The sequence below is a fragment of the Oncorhynchus kisutch genome, linkage group LG1 (genome assembly GCF_002021735.2).
Source record: "Oncorhynchus kisutch isolate 150728-3 linkage group LG1, Okis_V2, whole genome shotgun sequence".
Taxonomy (NCBI): Eukaryota; Metazoa; Chordata; class Actinopteri; order Salmoniformes; family Salmonidae; genus Oncorhynchus; species Oncorhynchus kisutch.
This window is the reverse complement of record NC_034174.2, coordinates 59,209,353-59,217,215: the sequence shown is the minus strand read 5'-3', so window position 1 is coordinate 59,217,215 and position 7,863 is coordinate 59,209,353. Positions and strand designations below refer to the sequence as shown.

Genomic DNA, 7,863 nt, shown 5'->3' with positions numbered 1-7,863 from the left:
GTCTCTGAATGTCCTTGAGTGGCCCAGCCAGAACCCGGACTTGAACCCGATCGAACATCTTTAGAGAGACCTGAAAATAGCTGTGCAGAAACGCTCCCCATCCAACCTGACAGAGTTTGAGAGGATCTGCAGAGAAGAATGGGAGAAACTCCACAAATACAGATGTGCCAAGCTTGTATCGTCATAACAAGTAGACTCAAGGCTGTAATCGCTGCCAAAGGTGCTTCAACAAAGTACTGAGTAAAGGGTCTGAATACTTATGTAATGTGATATTTCCATTTTTTATTTTTAATAAATTTGCAAACATTTCTAAAAACCTGTTTTTGCTTTGTCATTATGGGATATTGTGTATAGATTGATGAGGGGAAAAACTATTTAATCCTTTTTAGAATAAAGCCGTAAGGTAACAAAATGTGGAAAAAGTCAAGGGGTCTGAATACTTTCCGAATCCACTGTATCTGTAAAGTCCCTCAGTCGAGCAGTGAATTTTGAGCACAGATTCAACCAGAAAGACCATGGAAGTTTTCCAACGGTTCGCAAAGAAGGGCACCTATTTGTAGATGTGTAAAAAAAAATCATCAGACATTGAATATCCCTTTGAGCATGGTGCAGTTATTAATTACACTTTGGATGGTTTGTCAATACACAGAGTCACTACAAAGATACAGGCGTCCTTCAGTAACTCTATTGACAGAGAAGAAGGACACCGCTCAGGGATTTAACCATGAGGCCAATGGTGATTATAAAACAGTTGCAAAGTTTAATGGCTGAGTGATAGGAGAAAACTGAGGATGGATCAACAACATTGTAGTTACTCCACAATACTAACCTAAATGACAGAGTGAAAAGAAGGAAGCCTGTACATAATACAAATATTCCCAAACATGCATCCTGTTTGCAACAAGGCACTAAAGTAATACTGCAAAAAATGTGGCAAAAAAATGAACTTTTTGTCCTGAATACAAAGCGTTATGATTGGGGAAAATCCAACACAACACATCACTAAGTACCTAAGCATAGGCAAAATCTTAGTGGAAAACTTGGTTCAGTTTGCTTTCCAACAGACATCTTTCAGCAGGACAAAATCCTAAAAAACAAGGCCAAATATACACTGGAGTTGCTTACCAAGCAGACATTGAATGTTCCTGAGTGGTTTTGACTAGAAATCGTCTTGAAAATCTATGGCAAGACTTGAAAATGGCTATCTAGCAATGATCAACAACCAACTTGAAGAATTTAAAAAGCTTGAAGAATTTAAAAAAGAATAATTGGCAAATATTGTACAATTCAGGTATGCAAAGCTCTTAGAGACTTACCCAGAAAGACTCACTGCTGTAAATGCTGCAAAAGGTGTATTAACTCAGGGGGTTGAATACTTATCTAATCAAGTGTTTTATTTTCCTTTTTTAAACTGTACATTTTTACAAGTGTTACAGTCGTTGACAAAAAATGACAATTAAATCAATTTGTATCCCACTTTGTAACACAACAAAATGTGCTGAAAAGGGTGTGAATACTTTTGGAAGGCACTGTATCTACCATGATGTCAACCGGTGTGTCTGTGACGATCTGTAGGGGGAAGGCCACTAGTAGTCCGTCGGGGGCCTGGGTGAGAAGGCCGGTCCCAGGCCTGTCAACTGCTGCCCCAACATCTACTGCTGACTCACCATCAGCATCAGCAGGTCAGGGCTGGAGCTGTCGGGGTAGTCTGCTGTACTAAAGTCTGGACTGCTGGGAGGCCAAAGTGCAAAGGGGCTGCCCGGGTCATCGTTCAGGCCTTCGGCCTTCATTTACTCTTTAGTTTACTGCCCCTTGAGGATCATCTTATTCTGCAGCTGGGTCTTCTCTATGGCTGGAGATCAGCTTGCACTCTGTCTCTTTCACAATGGACTCCAAGGGCTGGTACGGGTGGAAGGGGGGCAGCATGTCTGTCTGGACTGTCTGCAATGACAGGGTTATCCTGTAGGGGGCACTGCCTCTGCTTGGAGCCACCTGAGACAGCCACACAGGACAACACAACTAGTTAGTTACAAGGTTGTACCATCTAATATTACAGCAATCATTATAATGCTTTGATGCCTTGTGTAGTCAACTGGTGTTAGGTTGTCTTCTTGGTCAGGGAATTAACAAAGTTAGACCTATATTTACTGTTGGGCTGACCTTTTGTGATGACGGGTGCAGGTGTTGGAATGTTAGAAGATACTCTCTGGCTCCACAATGGCCAGAGCTTGGAACTCATAAGATGTAAGGAGATATTACAAAAGTATAGTTGGTATCAATATTTGGTATCAACTTGGTGTCAATACAACTCCATCCAGACAAATAAACAAACATGTTTGTAGAAGTACAGTAGTTATTTGTCTGTTAGTAACTAGCGGTCCCTACCTGAGAGGTGTCATGGGAGGGGATAGGTCTTGCGTGGGGACCGACAGGATGTTGTTGGGTTAGTGGAGGAGGTAGGACACCACAATGGTGTGACCACCCTTAGCACCTTCTTCTCCTCTTCACTCTCCTTTCCTTCCGTGTCCTCCTCGTCGCTGCTGGACGATTCTAATATCTCGTTCATGTCCGTCTTCCAACTGTCAGGGACCACCTTGATTTTGAGGAAATGCACTGCCCCATTCAATACTGGGAGTAGCCAGAGCAAATCAAGAGTTACAGATCAATTTAATCTCAATTCAGTTGAATGAGACATTTGATTTCCCCATAAGAATGGCCATTCAGTTCCTGAACTAAATGGAATTGTGAGTGCAGAGTTCCCTAGGTGAGCCCTCCTTAGGTTTACTCGACAGGAACTCAGGCTTAGAGATGCTGTCAATGTTAACTTCATGGATCTCCTTTCATGCAACAGTGTGACTGAAAATATAGAACACGCAATAACATCTAAATGCATGCGCATTCAGCTAAAAATGTTACCAATTGTGAGACTTTATTAGCAAAAAATACATGCATATTAACATTGGCCTTGGCTAGCACCGGGCCAAAAAAAATCAAACAAGACATAGTATTTGTTAACTGACCACAATTTCTTCATAACTATTTGACACAAAAGTAGGATACACAATGCTGACAATTTGGATTCTGCAAATGACCCCGCCAAACATTGGTCCTTCTTGACTTTCATTAGAGGGGTTCTGTCCCCCTACCATTCATGTCTCTGCAAGACAAACAGGAGCGAGTAAAACGGACACATGGAAACATATGAGCGTATTCAAGCAGTCATGCATCTAAACAACACCCAGCCTACGCCCTAAATGGCACCCTATTCCCTATAACAAGGGTGTCAAACTGAATCAGCACACAGGCCATAGTGAAAAAACACAACAAATTTGCAGGCCAGACATAGGTCTGTTTTTACAAAACAACATGCATACAATTGCCACCCAAACTGGCCATTGTTTAGTTAGAAAAAAACATAGACCTTTATGTCTACTTATGTACATACTGTAGGATACTGTATAGAGCAATTTAGCATATTAAAACAAAAGAAGAGATAATTAACGTGTCCAGCCTTTGCTGCTAGATGTGCATAATCAAAACTCAAAATAACCCAAATGTAGCTAGGTTGTTGAAATATTTAAACATAAAACATGTTTATTGTTTTTATGGATTGCATGGATGGACCAACCTGGTCTCAGAGCATTTCGTATTATTCTGTATGTAAATCCGGAATACTTAATTTAGTATGATATTTTATTACAGTTTGGTACTGTATGGTTACATAAGACAGATGGTTACCGTGCTTCTACACCTGCATTGCTTGCTGTTTGGGGTTTTAGGCTGTGTTTCTGTACAGCACTTTGATATATCAGCCTATGTAAGAAGGGCTATATAAATACATTTGATTTGATTTACTTAAGGCAAAAACAAAGTAGGGTGGTTGGTTGGGGTGGATGTGGATGTGTGGGAGTACAATGCTAACGTCTAGCAACCCAAAGGTTGCGAGTTCAAATCTCGTCATGGACATCTATAGTGTTTTAGCTAATTAGCAACTTTTCAACTACTTACTACTTATGAGCTACTTTGCAACTACTTAGCATGTTAGCTAACACTTCCCCTAACCCTAACCTTAACCCTTTTAGCTAACCCCTCACCTAACCCTAACCTTAACCCATTTAGCTAACCCTTTCCCTAATGACCTAGCAAACGTAAGCCACTTAGCTAGAATTCGTAACATATTATACATTTTTCAAATTCGTAATATATTGTATGTTTTTCGAATTTGTAACATATAATCCAAATTTTGAATTTGTAACATATCATACGAAATGGGTGATGAACATTCCCAAATTAATACATACCGTTTTTTCTGTTTTGATTCATTGTCAAGTTTAAAAAGCCAGACTGCAACATTTTAGTAGCCTAGCTAGGACTGTGGCATGTATCTATGTACACTTTCCCTCCGCTGCGTGCTGTTAACTGGACATACAAAAGCGGCGTAATTGACGTTGAATTCAAAGATGCAAGCGCATCAGGCTGTAATTCTATAAAGTAGATGGCTCAACTGTTGACTCATTTATACTCGTTTGTGTGTCCTATTGTCATTAAGTAGTAATTTATACCCATGTGTGAATCCTTTATTTTACAATATGTTGACAAGCAAGATTACATTTTCTGTAGGCTACAGCAATGAATCTTCAGAAGCTTAACTTGGCATGGACGTTAAGCCTATAACCCTTTAAACTTTTGGCCCGGTAGGAGATTTGGTCAGTGCCATTAGTAATGATATGATATATCGCACTGGCTGGCTCTAGTGTGTGTGTGTGTGTGTCTGGGAAGTGTGTGGCAATGCACTACTGTTTGGCGTGCATCACATTGGCAGTGCTTGCTGTGGCTTGTAGTGCAGCTCATCGCGGGGCAGTATGGAAGCAGGCCAAAATGAATTGACAACCTTAATCATTCTGCAGGCAGGATAGAATTGTTTCACAGGCAGTTTCAACCCACAGGCCTTGTGTTTGACACATACCCTATAAAGTGCACTACTTTTGACCAGAGCCCTGAGTGCCCTGGTAAAAAGTAGTGCACTATGAAGGGAATATGGTGAGATTTGGGAGGCACACCCACACTTATGCAAACGTGTGAACAACTCATGCAAAAAGGATGTGTATTGACATGAACTGTGCTTCATAGAGATGAGGCCAGAGGGTGAGGTCTCACCAGGTCAGCCCCCATCTGCAGCAGCACCTCAGCCACATCCGTTCTCACAAGCGTACGTCAGCGCCGTATATCCTGTTGCCGTTGTGGCATGGACATTGGCTCCTGAGGACAAGAGCACAGGTGTCAAATTACACACAGAGGGTTGTGTGTGTGATCAGGTTAACAAAGCAAAACTTTGGAGGTTTCGGTGATAGCCAAGTGAATTTGGAGGTTTCGGTGATAGCCAAGTGAATTTGGAGGTTTCGGTGATAGCCAAGTGAATTTCGATAATGGATGAATTGAGGATGAGCGAATCTCAAATAGAGATTAGTGGTTTGGTTTGAGAGAGCCGAACAGAGAGGCAGTCCAGTTAGGAGAGGTTCTGCTCACCTACATCCAGCAGGTATTCAGCTCAAGACGTTGAGCAGCCCAGCTCGATGTCGGCCCCAGCAGTTGATGTTGGCAGCTGCAGAAAACAGAGACAATATAGAGGGAGGATTCAAGATCGTTTTGCAGGGAACACACTTTTAAAGGAGCACTAATCTATTCCCACTGTTGGCTATTGACCCCAGAATAATTATTTCAAATTGATTTGGAAAAGCCAGCTTGTCAACTCAATAAGATCAGGAGCTTAAAACTGTATCTGAATATAATCAATGTTGTTTTCCGAATGAGGGGTTTTGTATTTTGCCTCGACACTGAGCTTGGACATGGTAGGTCAAATCTCAAAAACAGAAGTACTGGCTTAATTCAAAGAGAGAAAGAGAGAAAGAGAGGGAGAGAGAGAAGGCCATACCTTGTGCCAAAAGCAGCACCACCATCTCCTCGTGCAGACTCTATGAGTGGAATGTATCCCTCATCGTTGACCTAATCCAGTTTGGCGCCCCTCTCCATCAGCAGGGCAGTCAGCTCGTCAGGGGTCACCATCACAGCCATACTGCGGCTTGTTCAATTTAAAGGGATACTTTGGGATTTTGGCAATGCCCAATCCGTTCAGATCTGATTACACTTCCACATCCCTTCTAGCCACTCCAGTGTTAATCTGCAAAATTGTAATTATTCGCCTACCTCCTCATGCCTTTTGCACACAATGTATATAGACTTTTTCTATTGTGTTATTGACTTGTTAATTGTTTACTCCATGTGTAACTCTGTGTTGTCTGTTCACACTGCTATGCATTATCTTGGCCAGGTCGCAGTTGCAAATGAGAACTTGTTCTCAACTAGCCTACCTGGTTAAATAAAGGTGAAATAAAAAAATAAAATAAAAAATAGCTCACCAGGACGGCCCCACCAGGGGGAGCCCTCGAGTGTATGTTGAACTGGACGCGGAAGTTGAACGAGACAGTTATGTCCCAGGGCTCCAAGACAGACGGTATAGGTCACCTGGATGTCGAACGAGTGAGACGTCCGCATCTACCTCAGAGTTATAGCTGCCTCTCACAGGTTGCTGACAATGCCTAAATTATGATTTGGTTAAATAGAAAACCTGTTAGTTGTGTTATAGCAATTGGATTTGTGCTATTGAAATGTGCATAAGGAAGTTTAGGCCTCCTTTCAAGTGAACAAACTTCTCACACTGACACATTTCTCACACTGATGAGACATGCATTAATTGTCTACATTCGTTTTTGACAAGTATATTCTATTACAGATTCCTTGACGCATACTTTTAAAATGATATTGAACTGAACATTACATTTTTTATATAAACATATTCACTCAAACATATTCCTTGAAATATATTTTTAGGAGAGTACTAATATTACTGTCCCCACTACAACAAATAAATACTTAAATACATGTCATTTTGTCCTTGAAACATTTGATTGAAATACTGTAGAATTCCATTCATTCCTATGGAGGACTGCACATTCTGGGGAGTGCCAATATGGCGGCCAGTGGTTTCAAAGCCTCTTATTGGTCATTACATAGCATTGGAAAAATCATGGGTTGATACACATCATTGGACGGACAGTGCCTTCAGAAAGTCTGCACCGTCTTGAACTTCTTTAAAAATGTTGTTGCGTTACAAAGTGGGATTAAAACTGATTCAATTGTCATTTTTTTGTCAACAATCTACACAAAATACTCTGTAATGTCAAAGTGGAAGAACAATTATATACATATTTTTTAAAGATGAATGAAACATAAAACACTAATATACCTTGATTAGATAAGTATTCACCACCTTCAGTCAATACATGTTAGAAATACCTTTGGCAATATTTGCCCATTCTTCTTTTCAAAATTCTTCACACTCTGTCAAGGTGTTGGGGATCATGACTATACAGCAATTGTCAAGTCTTGCCATAGATTTACAAGCAGATTTAAGTCCAAACTGTAACTTGGCCACTCGGGAACATTCACTGTCCTCTTGGTAAACAACTCGAGTGTAGATCTGGCTGTGTGTTGCAGGTTATTGTCCTGCTGAAAGGTGAATTCCTCTCCCAACCAAGGCAGCAGCTACTCTTTCTGAGGTCCAGCAAAAATAAGGCAGTTATACAATTAGAAAAACATTACAATAAATTCACAGATTTCACAACACTGCTCTTAGCTCCATCCCGTTTCTTTTCATTCTGAAAAACTCCCCAGTCTTTGCCGATGTCAAGCATACCCATACCATGATGCAGCCACCTGTAAGCGATTGGGTGCAGAGATATAGCGGAGTCAGGCGCAGGACACAGGTATTGAGTAACATAACTGAGTTTACTCAAAATATCAAGC

General features: G+C 41.0%; 1 long non-coding RNA gene across 4 annotated transcripts; it reads right to left on the bottom strand.

The window, feature by feature from the left end:
- Positions 1-262: 262 nt before the first annotated feature.
- Positions 263-6,250, bottom strand: LOC109890453 (uncharacterized). 4 transcript variants are annotated; one of them, XR_004210509.1, is made up of 4 exons: positions 5,933-6,250; positions 5,527-5,602; positions 2,161-5,259; positions 263-1,992 (listed from the first exon to the last, which is right to left on the bottom strand). It is a non-coding gene; the product is annotated as an uncharacterized LOC109890453 (long non-coding RNA). The 4 variants fall into 4 exon arrangements; XR_004210508.1 differs by having other exon boundaries at positions 1,312-1,992; positions 2,161-2,628; positions 4,302-5,259; positions 5,527-6,250; XR_004210507.1 differs by having other exon boundaries at positions 5,527-6,250.
- Between the last annotated feature and the right edge of the window lie 1,613 nt (positions 6,251-7,863).